The sequence below is a fragment of the Artibeus jamaicensis genome, unplaced genomic scaffold, assembly GCF_021234435.1.
Source record: "Artibeus jamaicensis isolate MK-2021 breed Jamaican fruit bat unplaced genomic scaffold, CSHL_Jam_final scaffold_916, whole genome shotgun sequence".
Classification (NCBI taxonomy): Eukaryota; Metazoa; Chordata; class Mammalia; order Chiroptera; family Phyllostomidae; genus Artibeus; species Artibeus jamaicensis.
Window position 1 is genome coordinate 16052123 of NW_026522059.1, and position 20117 is coordinate 16072239.

General features: G+C 40.1%; 1 non-coding gene across 1 annotated transcript; it reads right to left on the bottom strand.

The window, feature by feature from the left end:
* Window positions 1-9959: 9959 nt before the first annotated feature.
* Window positions 9960-10081, bottom strand: LOC119055860 (small nucleolar RNA SNORA32). Its single transcript, XR_005083766.2, has one exon. It is a non-coding gene; the product is annotated as a small nucleolar RNA SNORA32 (small nucleolar RNA).
* Between the last annotated feature and the right edge of the window lie 10036 nt (window positions 10082-20117).

Consider the following 20117-nt stretch of genomic DNA (forward strand, 5'->3'; position numbering starts at 1 on the left):
GGTCAGAGTCCTTTTAGGACAAGGGACTCTTTGTCTCAGATATTCTTGCACAAAAGAGAGGATGGGCCATGACTGATTTTACCAGCTGTTAAAGATAATTGTCACCAAGATTTGGGAAGTGTGACAGGAAGGAACACAGACTGTGGGATCAGATGAGGGGGTTGAATTGTAGCCCACCAAACAGCCTCCTTTTTAGCTGTGGCCTGAGGCTGCTTATTATTATTATGTTTAAAAATCAGCCTGGATTTCCAGCTCTTCTTTGAGAGAACTATAAGGAAAATAATGCCTGTGGGAAAGGTTGATCGGATGAGGTCTCTGATGTGAAAAGTGCTCCTGCCCCGCAAACTGTAAAGCACTGTGCAAAGACATTTGAAGACGTGAAAATCAAAGAAGTTCTCTCTATTGATTTAAGTTTGCAGAATGAAATGATTTTAGAAATAAAAGAGGACAGCAACAGCATTGTTTTTAATGAGTTGTGATAGCAACACAATGTTTTTCTTGTTTAAAAGTTTTCTCCAGAAAATAAAAGCAAGGATCAGAGGGAGTTCGGATTCAAATTTGGTTACCTCTGAAGCTGCTTCTGTATTAAACCTTATATATCGCATTTTAGAGACAGATCATGAGCATGTACGTGGGATATAGTGCAATTCCAATGTTCTAAATCAGTCATAATACAAAACCCGAGGTACACAAAACCAGATTGGGAGGAATGGCATTTGGCAGGAATTATTCCCTGTTCATGATTATATCATGATTATGGAAAAACATAACTAAATACACCTCTCTGCTTAACATTTATTTCATAGGTTGAAGGTATATAGGATTTGTTCTTTTTTGAATATTTTATTTATTTGTTTTTAGAGAGAGGGGAAGGGAAGGAGAAGGAGTGAGAGAGAAACATCAATGTGTGGTTGCCTCTCATGTGCCCCCTACTGGGGACCTGACCTGCAACCCAGGTATGTGCCCTGACTGGGAATCAAACCAGCGACCCTTTGCTTCGCAGGCCCGTGCTCAATCCACTGAGCTACGCCAGCCAGGGCAAGATTTGTTCTTAATGCATGGGCTTTGGGCATGCAGTAGACATTTTTAATACTTGCCAAATATTTTCAGGACTCCACCTCCTGGGTACGTGGTAGATTTGCAGCTCCTGCCCCCTTGTGTGTTTGCCCGTGTTTCCTCCTGGCCAGGGACATGTGAGCAGAGAGACATCTGTAACTTTTGGGCTGCAGCATTGGAACTGATGCTGTGAGGCACCCAGACATCCATTCGTGCCCTGTAACATGATTGGCAAGGTTGGAAATGGTGTTTGCTCTGCTAGCGGGCATGCTCAGTGACCAGGAGAGGGCAGATCCCCGCTGCTGGCCCGTGATGCACCTTTAGTATAATGGTCACTACATCTCTGTAACAATCAGCAGCACTGCAGTTTGGGAAGTCACCGCCTTACCTGTCCTGACCCAGAGACAGACAAACTGTCCTCTCCGTCACATCCTGTGTAACCCTGCACATGTTGCTTTATCTTCCTAAGTGTCAGTTTCTTCATCTGCATCATTTTATTGGGTGATTATACTCATGCCAAATTCATAGGGTTATGGTGAGAATAAAGCAATGCAGATAAAATGCTTGGGATAGAACTTGGCATATGGCAGGCATCGAAATGTAGTTATTATTATTACTGTTTTATTAGAAATATAGGAGGTTAGTATTTGCAATTTTTTGTTTTTTAATGCAATTGAGAGGCCATCTAACATGCCTATTTTTCATCACTGACAGAAGATAACAGGTTCTTTTACTGAGAAAACAAAGCTCTTAACAGGCAGCACTTGGCTCCCTCTGAAACTGCATGATGGATCTAAAAATAGAGCTCCTGTCTCCTAGCGGGTCTCAGTGGAGTTCGTTCCAACCAAAAGTTGAGCCTTGTTTCTCTAAGGTCTCTACTAACTCTAAAATTTTATCATTGTATAGGCCTTGCTTAAATCAAGATATGTCCATGTGATCCTTCTGGCATCCCTAATTAGAAAAGAAACAAGTTAATTGGCCTGACCTCTTGCACATCGCCCCTTCCATTCCCTAATGGCCCTGGGTGTGATTTTTCTGGGTCAGGAGGCATCTGTCCTTTGGACCGCAGCTGGATGACGGCTGCCACTGTCGGGCACTGCCTCGTGGGCATCTTCCAGCCCAGGCTCTCAGGAGGCAGGCAGGGTTACAGCACGTGGGGAGAACCGGGGCAACGGTATCTGGTAATAAACAAGAAAGCAGAAACCCAGACACCCTTAGAAGACATGACCTGAGGGAGGATTGGACAGTTATGAGGGACTTCCCAGTGGGGGCTGGATAACTGTGCTTCGGGTCAGGACTCGTATACCATCCAAGGTGGGAAAATTCCTAAGCTCAGCAGTGACATAGGAGTACAGACGCAGACAAACCTAAGGAGACTAAGTAAGTAATGGCCCTCAGGGAAATCGGCTGGGAGGAAAGGAGCTTCAGGGAGCTCCATGAGGTTTATGACAGATGCCCCCAGGATGACAACAGGCAAATATAAAGGCAGCCCTGTTGGGTTTGAAGGTGGGTGAAATGGCCTTCAGATTGCTAGATGAAGACGACATGTACTTGGAGAGAGCTAGGCTGGTGCAGAGATGGGGACCATCCCACACGAATGTTCACCTTTTTATTCCAAAACTATTTACTGCACGTGAAGTAGATGCCAAGCATTGTGCTAGTCGCTCTGGACCCAAAGATGTGAACAAAGATTACCCTCAGTCTTCAAGGAACTCACACTATAGTTGGGGAAGGCAAAAGAAAAACAGCAACAGCAAAACCAAACTCATAGGGTAGATAATGGGGCTGAAAAATTCCTGTGTTCTGACTGGCATCAGATAATAGTACCTGATTAGCTTCCGGATAGAAGTGCTCTCTCTTCCCTTGGTCTCCAGGTGCCCTGGGCAGATATTATTAACGTTATAAGCATAGTTTTGCAAACTCTGGACTTCCTTTCTTCTTTCCCATCTCAGGCGCTCTTTAGGGCCTGTGCTTGTTGATGGGCTCTTGCTCCCACGGCTCGCATTGTTCCCATCCTTTCTTAAAAATAGTTCCTAAGCTCACTAAGGAAAACTGGAAAAACCATAGTTACTTTTTTTCTTAAATGTCTCCACCTCCTCTTCCACTCGAAAACATAAGTGATTAAACGGCTAGAAGTTTCTCTTTTTTAAGTCTCGCATTTATCCCCCTTGAGCCTGCTTTCCTTTGAGAGTGTGAACCCAGGAAATTATACTGAAGTCTTCCCTTAGCAATTTAAAATCAGCTCTATTTAAAGCTAAGGCCCACGCTATTGTCATTGACATTTAAACACTCAGTCCGAGTACTCCTTCCTCCTTGTCCTTGCAGAGTGCTTTATTGTTTTCCTGAGTTTTATCATCTTTAGGACATCTGAGGTGGGCCACTCTATAGTGGAAGAACTTGAGATCTAAGATAGTATCTTAGCCCTATTTCACTGGCAACAGTGTCAGACATTGCTAAGAGACAGCAGTATAGAGCCCCAGTAACCTACCCTAATTTCTGGTCATTTGTATTTATAAATAGCCACTTCAGTTTGAGACTAGGGAGCATAGTGTCTTTGAGGATGCATGTGGAGGAGTTTAGCAGTGGATATGAGGGGGAAAATGAAGGCCCTATTGCAATAAGCAGTAGTAATGTCAACTTTGGTGAGTGAAGTGAGACAGGCGAGCTGGTGGGGTCCGTAGCAAGAACTATTATTGCTCAAGTAAACAAGCACATCTAAGTAATTAGTAACACATTCTTGTAATTGCTTCCCAAATGGCCGAGTCATTTGGTTTTCTAAAACAGAATTCTGAAAGCTCTGGTATATGTGCTCTGTGACACATATTTGCACACGTTCTCCTCTCTTCCTGTCTCATCTTTGAACTTCTGTACACAGAGCATCGATCCATTTACTCTCTTTGTTTGTCTGTTTTTGGTGTTTGATTTGTAGCTTCCTCTCATCTCTTCACTAACCTTGACCTGTTTCCTTTCTCATCTTGAAGTTTTTAATTATCTTTGTCTTGCAGTTTTTGCCATCTTGTACAACTTTGTCTCTTCAACAGAAGCCCTCGGATTTCCACAGACAGAAGTCATATCAGGTTCAGTAAAGAGCCACTGGGACATTGTGGGCCTTGAGGTTTGAAGTGACTTTGAATCTTTTGGGGATCAATTTTTTTGGAGGCACCAAAAGAAGGTTTGTATTTCTAAAGGGAGAAATAATTTTTTCAAAGCTCAAAAGACTGGGACATCAAATAACTCTTACAAAACAACATTTTGATGAGTTAAGTGTAAATGAATCAGAAACATATGGATTGAATTTCCCTTAAAATACACATGGGTTTAAAAATTAAGGGGAAAAGTGCTTGGCAAAATTCGTTTTGGGTTTGGCCAAGTCTGATCCCTTTGAAAACTAGTTCAGAACATGATGCCAATCTCCAAGTGCTTCTGGGTTCACACATCTCTGGTTCAAAGTGCTCTCTTCCTCAGAATCCTGTTCCCCCCTTTGCTCGCTGCTGTCAGGACTGTGTCCCCTCTGTCATTCCAATCAGAATGACATCCAAGATCAGAAAGTCCATGTGAAAATCTCCCATGTAGAAACTGTTCATGACCAGATCTCTGCATTGAATGGGCATATTACGATTCATTTACTTTCTAATCACTTATTGAATTTCTATTAGCTACAGAGCACCTAGACCACAAACAGGAATCAAGTATGGTCTCCCTGGTCAGAAAACCCATGGTCCCTGGGTAAACCAGACAGGCATCATAATAGAAGGCAGTGAGATAAATGCTGTATGAGCTAGATTCCTAATGGCCCACAGAATTCATTCCAGATGGTTCATCTATATGCCTCCCTTCTCACTGGCATTTTGATAGTTGCTTTTAGTTCACATACTCCTGAATTTAATGATGACTCCTTTACAGAGATGCAGATAGGGTTAGGGAAGGATAAAAGGCAAAGGCTATAGAAATAGTGGGTCACTTAGGGCTGAAAGGACAAGGGGAAAATGGACTTAACCGAACCCAGGGAGAATGGGAACCACGAAGACAGGTCATCATTTGGGACCTGTGACCGTGGCAGAGTGTGGCTATTGTCAGATGGAGAGCATTAGAGCAGGAAGCAGGAGGGAATGATTACAGGGGAAGCTGAGATATGGTCTGTGCTACTAAACAGGGCAGAGAAAAGCAGAGAGTTGGCCAGAGGGACAGTGGGGTAAATACAAAGAAACTAAGCTGTTATGCAGCTGACAAAATAATTTCTGCCCCTATGAAAATGACATTGTAGATAGAGCTAGAGGCATCTTAATTACGCTGAAGTAGGATTTTGATGAGTGAATTTTGAGTGATAGGAGTGAAAGCACTGTTAAGTGCAAGATATGACATAAAGAAAGCATATAGCACAAAGCATGTTGGGGAAAGGTGATCAGTCCCTGTGCAGAGGGCATGGCAAAAGTAGGTTTATGGTTGTTCCTATGGAAAATAATACAATAATTAACAAATAACAATACAAGAATGAAATCTGTGTTTCACATGCTCATAACTGTAAACCTACATTTGACTCAACCTGCATAAAAGAACTGGTTTATACAGGAAATTTGAATAATATGCTCGAGTAGTGGTTTGGTCTAAGCTTCCCAGATTTATGGTAAGGACTTGGATCACGTGATTATGGGTGTTGAGAAGCCCCATGTCTGCTGTCTGTAAGCCAGAACTCCAGGTTCCAGTCTGAGCCCAAAGGCCTGAGAACCAGAGGGCCAATGGTGTAAGTTCCAGTCCAAGGGCAGGGGAAGATGATGTCCTAGCTCAACAGTCAGACTCTTAGAGAGAGAGAATTCTCTCTTCCTCGGCCTTTGTGTTCTGTGCAGGCCCTCAGTGGATTGGATGAGGCCCAACCACACTGGGTAGGGCCATCTGCTTACTCAGTCTCTAGATTCAAATTCTAATCTCTTCCATTAACAGCCTGACAGACACACCTAGAAAGAATCTTTGGCAGGGTATCTGGGTACTGTGTGGCCCAGTCAAGTTGACATATAAAGTTAACTTCAAAGAGGTTGAGCTTTATTCACAAGACCAAGTGGAACCACTAAAGATTTTTGAGCAGGGGTGTGATAAAATCAAAATAGTGTTTCAGGAAAGTTAGCCCAATGGCTTTGTTTAAAATGGATCAGAAAAGAGAGACTTTGAGGATTAGGTAACCAGAGGCACTAGAAGGCTTGATTTATGTGGCTTGGTATTCTGATTTATCTGCTTTGTACAATATTTATTGATTCCCTAATGATAGATGAAATTTTAGGTGTGTGCCCCCCAATGCAGTTACACCTCTGTTTTTTGTTAAATCACAACTGGTGATTGTATCATGATTTATAAATGTTGTTTACTATTGAGCCAAATAGGATATCAGAATTTCAGGGTTTTTTAAAAAATAAAATATTTTATTTTTCTTGGAGTTTCGAATTGGGTCAGTTTTTCACTTTCATGATTTGCTAACCACAAATTTTAAGTATTTTCAAATGTTCATCGTATCCATTGTTCTATCGAATTTTCCTTCTTCCTAGTCTCTTCCCTTTCAGAGTCCTCAGGCCTCATTCTCTCATCTGTTCCATTTGTGTTTTATGGCCACAGCCTTAGACTTTAGTCTTGATTCTTCTGTGATGGGTATTTGCTTTCTCTTTCTTGAATCCATCCTCCCCCACCCCCGCTCTGCTTTCTTTTGTTTCATTGCTAGTGTTCATTCTTTAATAAGTTGAACAAAACAGAGACTATGCTAGGTTAATTTTCTGCTAACTTGCATCTATTCTCATCTACATTTAGCTGATATCTTGACTGGCTTAAGATTTCCCTCTAAATTGTGAAGACAGCATTGCCGGTGTCCTTTGTATTTGACTTTTTTTTTTTTTTTTTTTTTTTAAGAGAGAGAAAGAGGGGAAGGGAGAAAGAGGAGGAGAGAAATATCAGTGTGTGGTTGCCTCTCACATGCTCCCTAGTGGGGACCTGGCCCACAACCCAGGCACAACCTGAGGGCCTGAGACTGAGACTCGAACCTGTGACCCTTTGGCTTGCAGGCTGATGCTCAATCCAGTGAGCCACACCAGCCTTATTAAGGTTGGTTCTCTTTCCTCTGGACACTTCTCAGGTATTTTCTTTTGGCCCCAGTGGCCTGAAATTGCACCATGATGTACATTGGTATAGGCCAGAGATTTTCAACCTTTTTCATCTCATGGCGCACTTAAACTAATCACTAAAATTCTTTGACATGCCAAAACTATATTAAATTTTTTGTCAATCTGACCAAAAAATTGGTGTATTTTGATTGATTTACAAAAATAATAATAGTAATTACCCACTCTTTTTGTTCTGAAGTGACTTTAAAAAAAATCATGTGCCTATATTTGCATATAAGGATTTCTGGTACCAAGAATTAACCAATCAGACACAAGCATATGTGACATGACCAATAAGATGCAACTGTATTATATGGCCTATGTATTTATGGTTCAAGACAGAGCATTCACACCTATGGCTATTGTTGTGTTGGCTTTGTCATTTTTTATTTGACAATCTAAGGGAAAAGATGCCAGTGCCCCTGACTAATCAGGTATCCCGCATTTTAAAAATTCATGTGGCACACATGTTGAAAAATGCTAGTGTAGGTTATTTCTCATTCACTGCGCTGGGTATTTAAATGGGTCCTTTTCAATGTAGATATGTGTATCCTTCAATTCCATAATATTTTCTTGTAATATTCATGTGGCAACTTTCTCCTCTTTGTTTTTTCTTCCTTCTTCTTTTGGAATTTATATTAATTGGATAATAGAACTCTTTAATTGATTATTTAAAATATCATTTCCCCCCCTAGATTTTCATGTATTTTTATTTCTTGGAAATTTTAAATTTATCTGGCTTCTTACCTTTCAATTTTCTAATGGCATTTTTAATGTCAAGAATTGTTTCTTTCTAATTTTACCTTTGTCATAGTATTCTCTTCTTGTGTGAAAAAGGAAAAGAACTCTGAACTCTTTCTTATTTGTCTGATAATATTAATGAAAATTCTTTGAAGTTTTTTTTTATTTTGTCCTCTGAGTTATTTCCTTCCTCTAGGTTCTTCTCCCACTCCACTTTCATTCCCAGTGGTCCCTCATTTTAAGTGGGAGGTTTTTCTTAACTGATTCATCCATATTTAAGACTGAGAGACTTCAAATTGTGCTGTATCCAGAGAGTGGAATATTCCTCAGGAGAGGGCAAAAACTACTGACACATGGAATGAGATCTCATTTCAGAAGCATTATGTTAAGTGAAAGAAGTGGTCTACAAAAATGCATATTATATAATTTCATATAGGGGAGATTTTTGAAAAGACAAAACTCTAGTGACATAAGCAGGTTAGTAGTTGCCAGGAGCCAAGGATTGGAGGAAAACTTTGACTTCAAGAGGGTGTGAGGGAGCTTTTTGGGTGATGGAAATGTTTGTTATATTGCGGTGGTATTGATATAACCATATATGTTGGTTAAAACTTGTTGAATTTTACACATAAAATTGGTGACTTTTATTATATGGGATACATTAAAAAAAGCTGTCTGAACAAAAATGGGAAATTCTGTGTGTGGATGGGGTTGTTGACTTGGAGTCTTTGAATTGAGCTTATTGCACTAGAAGCCATCATTTCATCAGGAATGTCCTACAAATGGCACTTTGTGGAGGCCTTGACCACTATTGTCTTTAGGGCAAAACAACTGCCTGGATTCTGATGTGAACAGGCACCTATGCAGTCCTTACCTAATTTTAGATGGAGTTCTATAATGTGTCCACCTCTGTTACATGAGTTTTAAAAATTTACATGAAAATTATTCCACCATGTAATCTTTTGTCATTTGATGTTCTTTTATTCCACTTTGTTTCTGAGTTTTATTCATATTGATAGATAGAACTATTTCATTCATCTAAATAGCTGTAAAATACCCCATGGAAAAAAATACACCAGAGTTTGTGCATCCATTTCCCCCAGAGGACCATTGGCTAGTTGACATGTTTTTTGACTGCATACAATGCTTCAGTGACCTTCCTGCACATGTCTTCAGGAGCATGTGTGTGGGGGTCTCTAGCACAGTGGCTCTCATATGTGAGGGTGCATTAGAATCGGCTGGGATGCCTGTATAACACAGGCTTCTGCAACTACCCCAAAGTTCTTGACTCAAGAGCTGTAGGGGAGCCCCACCAAAATCGAATTTCCTTTGCTAAATTTGATTTTTATTCTCTCCATAGAAAACATTAGAGAAACTTCAAGTCAAAAATACATGCTCACTTTGTACAAAAAGGGTCAAGATTTTTAATTATCTGTTACATAGGCACAGTTATTGAAAGTTAATCAATTTAAAAAATATTTTATTTACTTATCTTAGAGAGAGGGGAAGGGAAAGGAAGGAGAAAGAGAGGGAGAGAAACATCAATGTGTGGTTGCCTCTCATGTGTCCCCCACTGGGGACCTGGCTTGCAACCCAGGCATGTGCCCTGACTGGGAATTGAACCAGCAACCATTTGCTTCATAGGCCCATGCTCAATCCACTGAGCTACACCAGCCAGGGCAAAAGTTAATCAATTTTTACTTAAGGAATTTCACATGTTCTGAGTCCTTAGTTCCTCACAAGTCCGAGGAACTCATGAGCTTTTATACTCAATCCAGTCAGTTGCCATGACAGTGGGTCCTATGTAATAGAAATAGAGATGACCATGTGATCACAAACTCTTTGGTCACTAGCCACCTGGAAGGATTAGCTAGACAAAGGTCATCTGAAAAATTTCAGAAATCTAAGACAGCTATTATAAAACCTCACTGGTTGCCAATGGCTATTACAAAATCACATATAGCTTGTGTGATATTTCTATTGGACAGTGCTGATCTAGGCAATGCAAATAAGTAAGGGTTAATAAACTGTTTCAAATAGGCTGAATGCTAGCAATGTAGCAGAAAGAAAACCTAGTGGGAAAATGTTGTGTGGTCATGTCCACAGCAAAAAAATTGAACTTCTAACCAATTCCCAGGTGATGCTGATGCTAATGAAGGGACCAAACTTTGAGAACCACTGCTTTCGGGTTGATACTTACAGGTAACAATTTTGTCCATTGGATATGTACATGTTTTTTATTTTACTAGAGATTTTCACACTGGTGGGGATTTCCAAACATACAGAGTTTTTGCTCCAATACATACCTACTATCAGTGTATACATTCCTACTTTTCACTATGTTGCCAGAAATTGATGTTATAAACTTTTAATGTTGTCAATTCAAATATCTCTTGCTGTTTTATTTTATGTTTTTCTGATTGATGGTGAGATTGAACACAAAATATTATGTTTCATGTCCATTGCTTTCTGTTTTCTGAAAATTTCTTTCTCTTTGGCCTCTTTTCCTTTTTAGGTTGACTGGTTTGCTTTTTATTTTATTGCTTTGTAGACTTTCTTTAGCTATTTTGGACACTAATTCTTGATCTGACAATGAGTTGCAAATCTTTCACTCTCCTACTCTGTGATTTTTTCATTTTGTTTCTGGTATTTTTGATAAAGAGATATTTGAAATATTATTTTCTTTTGTAATCTGTGCTTTTATAATATTTTGTTTGAGAATTCTTTCCCTGCCCTGGCTGGTGTAGCTCAGTGGATTGAGCACGGGCCTGCGAACCAAAAGATTGCAGTTCGATTCCCCGTCAGGGCACATGCCTGGGTTGTAGGCCAATTTCCAGCAGGAGCCAGTTCCCAGCAGGGGATGCACGAGAAGCAACCATACGTTGATATTTCTCTCCCTCTCTCCTTCCCTTTCCCTCTAAAGATAAATAAATAAAAAATTAAAAAAAAAAGAATTCTTTCCCTGCCCTCATAGAGATATTTCAAGTATTTCTACACTTAAGTTCTTTACCTAATGTTTATATTTAATGTTTAATTTATTTGGAATCATGTATATTGTATAAGGTAAGAAGCAATTTTTTTTCCATGTGGGGAATCACTCACTACCTCTGTCATATCACAGTTTCATTCACTTTTGCATCTAGTTCAAACTCCTCTGTCCACTCTATAATCTTTTATCTACTCCAGAACCCAAAACTATACTTTTAATTATTTGAAATTTGAAATATCTAGAAAATTTTGATATCGTATAAAGAAATTCTCATGTTAGTTCTGTTTTTCAGAGTAATCTCATCTCTTCTTGGTTGTTCTGACATAGTTCTATTTGTTCCATTGGGTGAAAAATCAGCTTTACATTTTTCAGTTGACTCTAGCACTTTATTCAGTGTTGAGATTTTGTCCATGGTAACATATGTGCTTATTGGGACTTCATTTCTCTTTAACAAAAATTTGAGGTAGACGAAAAAAACCCATGATGCAATAGAAGTAATTGATGTGCTTCCAGGTAAAAACAGGAGAAAAGAATGTCAACCATAACAATAATAAAATCATTAGACCAAACATAAAACCTTATAAAAAACCTTTTCACTGAGAATGAAGTGGGATGCGTGATAAATATTTGACTCCTCTAATCATGAAAAAATTGTAATAACAAACGGTCAGAAAGTAACATAGAACATTTCATAGGGAATAGAGAAAATAAATTGTTAACGAATAACAGAAATGCATTTCTAATAGTGGCAATGAATAACATTTTAATGTTATAAAATTAATAAATAGGTAGTGAGATTTATTCAACCCTCTCTCAGGGTCTAACTTGATTTTAGGGATAGAAATGAGACTATCTGGGTCTTTAAGTAGATAGCAGTTTTTTTCTGTCTCTTCAATTGGCAGCCTATGCTTATGGGTTTGATCCACCCTGCCACCCTTTTTCCGTAAATAAAATTTCATTGGAACACAGCCACACTCATTTGTCTGCATCCTGCCAATGGCTGCCTAACAGCTCCCACTGGCAGATTTGAACAGGTGTGCTAAAGACCATACAGCCCATTGGTCTGATAATATTATTATCTGGCCCTTTCCAGAAAAATTTTGCCACGCCTTGCTCTAAATAGTCATTCCTCATTAACTTTATAACTGTGTGGTTATGTTTTGAAATCTCCCTCACATTTTTAAAAAATTTTAAGCACATGAGAGTATAAGCCAAATACCTTACAGACACAGTGGTCAAGGTGAGGTATTTGGCCAAAAGGATTTCTTCATATCTTCCTTCAGGAAGACAATGAACGTACTCTCACCCTGTATACTCTTTCTACCCAGGAATTTTATCGCCCAAAGGAAAAAAATTAAGAGCACAAAGATACCCTGCAGTCTGAATTAGGGAGCTTCTTGTTTGCCTGGACAGCATACTCCTTGCTCTGCCTGGAGGGTGGTTCACCTCTTACCGCACATCCCTCTCCAGTCACCTAGCCTTGCAATGCTTTTGGGACCGTGGTGAGCAGTGCGTGGGAATCCTGACATGGCATCTTTCTCCTCCTCTGGGCTCAAGTCCTGGTAGGTGCCATAAATCTTGCAACTTCTTTTCCTCATAGACGCAGTGCTGAGTTCCTCTCAGCTCCCTGATGATGCTATTTTGTAGAAAAAAAATTTTTTGTAAGAATTGGTTTAACTGACCTGTCACAACTCCAAACTGGCAATATGTTCCAGTGGAAAAGTCTCAGAATTTGGACACAGAGGTCCTGTTTTTGAGTTTCTAACTTTGATACTTACCAGGTGAATGACACTGGGCAGGTTGTTGAAACTCTGAGTCTCAGCCTTTTCCTCTACAAAACGAGGGTACTAACAATGCTTATTACACTTACTTATTAGGAGTATTGTGAGAAACAAGTGAGATATGTGAAAATAATTTGTAAATTACAAAATAAAACACACATGCTTGTTATTATCACCAGTTCTTGAAAGCTCCCTCAATAGTTTTTCCTAATCTCCAAAGGCTTTTTTATTTGTGTTCAGTAACCAGCCCATTAATTATCCATCGCTGCCCCCTTGCCAAAAGGCCTTGCCATTGAGTTAGCATCTGTTTTCCCTGGAAAGGAATGTGCCATGATTCCAGGCTCAGCCACCCTCTGCAAATCACTGTTCTAGAACCTGATATCTCAAAGCTGAGCCATTGTCTTTGACAGTTTGAGGGTGGGAGTTAGGGAAAGAATGTTCCTTTTGCCTCTCCCTAATTCCACTGTAGTCCAGGACGCAGCTCAGAGACTCCCATCCTTTTCAGTGAGCCCCGTGCTAAGTTCCTGCCCAGCTCTTCTCTCTGAGCTCAAAACCAGAAGGGGGAAGCAAAAGTGGAAATGGGGATGCACGTGCCCCCAAACAAAGATTGTCCCTTATCTTAATCTCTCTGATATCTCTTCTTAGAATCTGGATCTGTGCCCCCAATTCCTATCTGGGCAAAGCTCTCTTTTCTATACCTTTATCTCACTTCTTTTTCTTACTCCTCCCACACTGCCTAGAAGGAAGAACTGGTCATTGGATTCATCCTGTTTCAAGACATGGATAGGGTCACTTACTGGATGATAGAGTCTTCTTTATTAGAAACATCATCCTGTGGGAGGTCCTTTATTCTTTATTTCCCTCTCCTGATGTCATTTTAAGCATGTACTTTGTTTTTTCTTCCATATCAAGTATCATGGAGCCAGTCCAAGAGTAGTCAGGTTGCAAAATTCGGGTTGAGTTTGGGGTGATAGGGGCCCTCATTGGCTCTTAGGGCAAACTAGTTATGAACCCCATTCTTGCTAGAACTCTGAACTGGATGTTGGACTAAACTTAAAATTAGATAAAAAGAAAAAAAAACAGATTAAACTTCTGTAATTTGTTAAAGTTGTTTGTTCTTTGCTCGTGTTCCTTTTGTGGATATTTCCTCCATGGCTCTCATAGAAAGGGGGTTAGTGAAGGGTCTTTATTCCACCAGTAGCTCTTAGGGCTTCTATCTATGCATTCACAAATAAATTCCCAGAGTGGCCACTGGCTCACCATTTCTACCAATGGTGATTCCCTGTATCCTCCGTTAGGTTCAACTGGGACACTGTGTTACAAACTGTAATCTAAATTTTCTTCAATTTTGAACTAACTGCTTTCTACAGAAAGGAAAAATGAGGATTTAAAAAAAAAACATGACCATGATATCTTTGCCAGATAAAACATAATTTGCTTTATTTTTCCCCTTTGCACCATTAAGAGATTTATTGTCTCCTATTTATTTTCAGCACTTTTCTTCATTTCTGGGAAGTCTGACCTGCCTAAATCATTATTGCATCTGAACAGAGTTTTGCAGACAGATTTCCAGTAATGGGCTCAATAATGGGCCCTATTTGGAATTTCAACGGCCCTTTAATGGTACACAGAAGGGCAGTGCTTCTCACATGTTTCCTGAGGAGCAAACATGAGGAGCCCCAGGGGTCTAGTGGCATAATCTGAAGCAGCCTACCACAAATTTTAAAATTTTTTATAGTCAAATATAATGGGAAATTTGCATTCCACATCACGGTAGATTTGTGTTTCCCTGTACAGAAAAAGGTCATCATGTTTTAATGGTGATGTCAGGCAGGTGGACTGTTCTTATCCAGGCACAATTGTGCTTGTTGTTGTTTACTATTAGTGGGACGATGCCCCCGCATCCCCCAGTCTGAGATGCTGAGGCAGGGAAACTGGATTTGACTCTGGATTTTGCCACTTTTACACACCTAAACCCAGGTGAGGAACTAATTCTCTCAGAATATAGATCCTCCTGTATAAATCAGGCTGTTATGGTGTTTGAATCTATAGTTCAGGAATTCCTTTTTGTTGAGTAATCATTCAATGTTGAGAGGGAAGGAGTGATCGGAACCAATGGGGACGTCTCCATCCTGGACTGTTGTGAAAATGATTAAGGGCAGGCATTTTCATGAAATTTAACTGCCCTTATTATGCAATCGTTCTACTTTATCACGTTAGTTTCTTGGGGATGTTTATAGTGTTTTTCCTCATAGAGTGCCAATGTTAGGAACAATAATTCTCATTGGAAACTTTGAGACAGCCACCAGCCTCAGGCTCCCAGACTCACCCCTGGTGAACCTAAATTCAACAAATACTTATCAAGGAACTTTTCTGTGTCCATCACTTGCCAGGTACACTGAATAATATGGAAAGATTGTGAGCTATGGTCCGTACTCTCAGTGACTTGAAGTCTTATAAGAGGAAACCCACAGAGCAGTTATAAGAATTCATTTGTAATAGTATAAGAATATAATACATTGAAATGTGAGAATAGTACACATTTGTCAAGGGTCTGCTAAATAACACACAACATGTTTTTTTTCCTAATCCTCAAAACAACCCTGAAACATAAAAACAATTATTTTGTTTTACTGATATGGAAATTGAGATCCTAGATCAGACTTTATAACCAAGAACTGGGTTGAAAGCATGGTATGTTGGCCACCATATCCTGCAGCCCTGAGTTGTTCTGTGTAAGTGGACTCGCCCAACGCTGACTCTTGAATTGGAGTATTTTGGGTCTAATGGAGGGAAGTGAGAGTAATACCCTCTCAGCTTCCAGAAGCAAAGCTGATGCGAGATTTTTTTCTGTACTTGCTGTGTTTTTCAAACAGGATCACTGCTGTAAAAAATAGCCCTAAACTTCAGCACCATGGCTTCTGGTCTTTTTTGTATCCTCTCCCCATTTCTAGCAGAGTGCCTGATACACAGCCAGACAGACAGAAACTATTAACGCTCACTGGTATGCATGTATTAATTTACCTTCTTCAGTTAGATCAATCACGTGACTGGCCAAAGGCATGGCAGAGATGGTTTAGAATCTGCAGTGCTTTCCTGTCCTCTCTTCCTCCTATGTGTCAGCTTGATGAGGCCAGAATGACCTTGGAACAATAGGATGGCTGAACCACAGGTAGAGGATACCTGGGTATCTGAGTCACTTCTTGGAGAACTTCCTGGAAAACCATCTCAACGGGGACATTCACCTTGGATTACACATAAGCAAAAAGTAAACTTTTATTGTGTTAGGCCACTGATTTTTTAAAAATTTTAACAACAGCTAACCTATCTGACCAGGACAGCAGGTACTGAATAAATACTTGCTACATGAGGGACATTTACGTGTTTCACATTAAAGTCACTTGGGAAATCTTTCAAAACCCTGATGCCCAGGCTACAGACTGATCAGTTGTCTACAGAGTGGTGTCCAGGCATTAGTTTCTTCTTTGTTTGTTTTATTTTGTTGCGTTTTTTCAACTTCCTAGTGATTCCACTGATAGCCAAGTTTGAGAACCAGTGTGTTGTATCATTGCTATTCTAGAAAGTGTGGTCTGTGGATCTTGTTAGAAATGCAAATTTTATATCTCCAGATCTGTGGACTCAGAGTCTCCTGGAATTTGTGTTTTAGCAAGCGCTGCGTGGATTTATTCAGTATGTTAAAGCTGGAGAAACGCCAATCTAGAATACTCTGCTCTAGTGACTTTCAAAGTATGGTCCTCCAACTGTAATCAGAGTTGCCTGGAAATGCTTCTTAAAGGCAGATTTCTGGGCCCAGCCTCAGGTCCTGTATGCTAGGAAGTGATGCCAAATCTCAGAAAGTGACTGAAACACAACAGCCTGAAACACTCTAGTAGTTAGTTAGGCAAAGGGTGCCTTAGTCTGTTAGAATTTAGAATTTCCAGTTACTAGGAGGAGACATGAGAAGCTGGCAATGTAGGCTGATAGCTGGAAGCTTGGAATTTGGAGTCAGGTGCATCTAAACTCATACCCTCGCTCTATCACTTTATCAGCTGCGTGGGCTCAGGCAAATTAGGTGGTCTGCTGGAACCTCTGTTTCCTGCTTCCTGCAGTGGTTATAATACACACATATATACATCCTTTATAAGGTGGTGGTGGAGAGTACACAAAACAACGTCTTTCAAAGGCTTAGCAGAGGCCCTGGTGCATGATAAATAAATAATAATCATGGTTCTCCTTCATGATAGTTGGAGATCTTGGATGAGCAGAAATGGAAGGCTGCAGTATAGAAAAAATGTCTGGGATACTCTAGATGTTGCAGAAACAATGACCAAGGCAGAGGCTTAATTTTCCAAAATTAGTAAAGCAATCACATACCAAAGAGGCAGACATTCAGGTACTCTACACAGGTACCCAACCAGGGGCAGGGTGGCAGCTAGGGTGACTTGTTACTGCCACGTGGCAGTGTGATTAGGGCACTGGTACACCCTTCTTCAGGGAAGCATTCAGTGCTGGTGGGCCATCACGGAAAGTGCATAGTGTTTGGACCTATGTTTAAAGCCAACCTCTATACTCTACTAGCTGTGCAATAAGCTCAAGCTACTTAACTTATAAAACAAACAAACAAACAAACAAACAAACAAACCGAGGGTGGGGAGATGGGGGAAATGAAAATTCTTACCTTTCAGAGCTGGAATGAAGAGTAGGGACAGGAGCCCAGAAATTACCTGGTACATGGCTGAAACTCACAGAGTTGCAGTTACCATTGAGCAAAGGTGGAGCTGAGCCTACGCAGCATTTAGCTGCTGGAGCCATGGGGAAAGTAGAGACACAGAAGCCTGAGAAGCAAAGGGGGCTTGGCTTTCCTCCTTAGGAATAACTAAAAATCAGATACTATTTTTGCACTTTCCAGTGACTGAGAACACAGAGAGTTCTCAGTGCCTGTAGTAAAAATCATCCATGACTATGTACCTCTTCCCTGAATATGCAAACAGCTTGGATTTCACACTGTGGTAAAGCCTCCCTACAGTGCCGATCATGTTCTGTGCTTTCCACCGTACACAGAGCTTCAGAAGTGATCCTTTGTCCCAGTGGCCTCCTAAGTTGGGCTTTCAGTATATCCTCCTAAAGAGTACTTTTCTTTCCCTGTGTTTTCTCCCCTAGCTGACATAGTGGCTTAACAGATTAATTTGTTAGTCCTTAATGCCTTCTCCTTCTAAGGCCTGGTTCAAGTCAGTGCTCTTTGATTAGGACTATCTTTTCCAGGACTGTACTGAGCTATTTTGCATCTCAGTTCTGCAGGCATATTTATTCCTGAAAGGGAGATGAAAGATTAAAGGGAAAAAAATCGTGAAGTGTTTTGCAAGATAACATCACCCAGATAAACCTCTTCAAATGGGCTATGCTTTCTGACTGGGCAAATATAAATGATCAATCTCTCACACAAGCAATTTAAGAAGGGGAATATATATGTATGTATATAAACACCACTGCTGGTAGGTGCTAAAAATTATGGTTTGTTTCAGCAATAGGTTTTGGAAACTTAGTAGTTTCGAAGAATTATTGGCACCGTAAACCCCAGTGGTTTGTTACAACATTAACTGCCCACTGTTTACTTCAAGCTATTCATCAATCCACCAACCATTTGTTCTTGGACACGTACAGCATTGTGAGGATTTACTAATGTTTTGTGTTATGATTTCATTCTTGCATCTTTTTCTGGCTGCATTTAGCAGAGAGGTAAGAATCTTGCTGATCAGATGTGCTCTCACATGCAAAACATCCTTGGGATTTAATAGGCGAGAGCAGATTTACTTGGAGAAAACATTCCTTTAAATCAACCATCACCCAGACAAATAACATCCTTCTTACTACTGAAGCAGGAAAGTGAAATGTGAGTGTCTCATACGGCAGCCTTGCAGAATACACATGCTTTCTTCCTGGGCACCTCGTTCGTGAATGCCAATGAGAATAGTAGGTGGATGATGATAAACCAGCCTTCCACAAACCTCCAATTCTCCCTAGTACAGTGTGAAGACATGCCATTTCTAGAAAGTATTCCTCAAAGACGTGATCCTCTGAAATGTGGAAGTTTTTAATTTTTTTAATGTCTGTTCTTTTTGTATGTGAATATTTATCTCTGTTTCTTTTCACACACTTTGATCACACAGGGTCCCACATGGTCTCTGTGAGAATAACATTTTGGTGCTTGGCTTGGGGTTGTGATGACTATCAAACGACAAATCAACAGGACTAAGGGGAAAAAATGGGAGAGATGTGGCAGCCACTGCTTTCCAGAGAGGAGTGGCCAGAGCTGGAACCTTGTGTCTGGGACAGCGAGTGTGAGGAAAGTTCTGGAAGAAACCTTTGGTTTGTGCACGTGTGCTAGTTCTATGCTGTACTGTTCTCTCTCTAAATCTAGTGGGGAATTAAGTACATGCCACTTTAGTTGGAGTTTTGACTCTCCCTCCTCTGCCTCTATTTCTAAGGTTACTTCAGGATCACTTAGGAGGAGGATGTACCACAGGAAAACTCATTTCTTGCTGCAATGGCAACTGAATAATAGTAACAGCAGGCCTTTGGCTGGAAATGTTCCATTTGATATTAGTATTGATGGTCTCTACATCCTGTGGGATTTAGAGGAGCTACTGTAGTTTCCTTGAAGAAATCCAAGAATAGGTCTACCATGCATTTGTGTGCCCTAAAATTAAAACTGAACTTAGCAAAAGTGATGGTAATTTTTGTTTCCTAAGTTAATTGCTAAGAAGATTTTTTTTCTTTATACTTTGGAGCTCAATGACCCTGGAAGAGCTATGTCAGTTTTTTAGAAAAGAAATTTTTATTTGCCTTAGTTTGTCATTTAACTAAAAACATTAAATAAATATTATTAATAACAAATTAATGAGGAGTGTCTTAAGAAGCAGAATTTAATATCTGCTAGAGCATTTTTCTGGCTTTTAAATTTGGAATTAATGTTACCAATAGGAGATAAGGTTAATACTAAAGAATGAACACCAAGCACTTAAGAAATCCACATATACATGAAACATATTTTTATGAAAATACAGCTTCTCACAGCTGGGAGGTTGAAAGAGTGTGGTGGAGGAAGTAAAAAATCAACATCCAATATCATCAGTGTTGAGTTGCGATGTCAACAACTGCATTTTGAAGCCAATGCCTCAGTGTGCTTCTCATGGGTAAAAAATACTTGACCCCATCTCAGAGACTGAAAGGAAATGGCCGATTGTCAAGGAGATGGTGGAGAACTTCTCAAAGTTCAGGTTCTCTGTGTCACCAGAGTTTGTTTCTTCAAGGGATCACTGATCCAGTGCAAATTTTGCTGTCATTTTACATTCCATGTCTCAGTTTCCTCATTTGTAAGAAAGGGGATATTTACCATCCTATTTAATCTTTGGG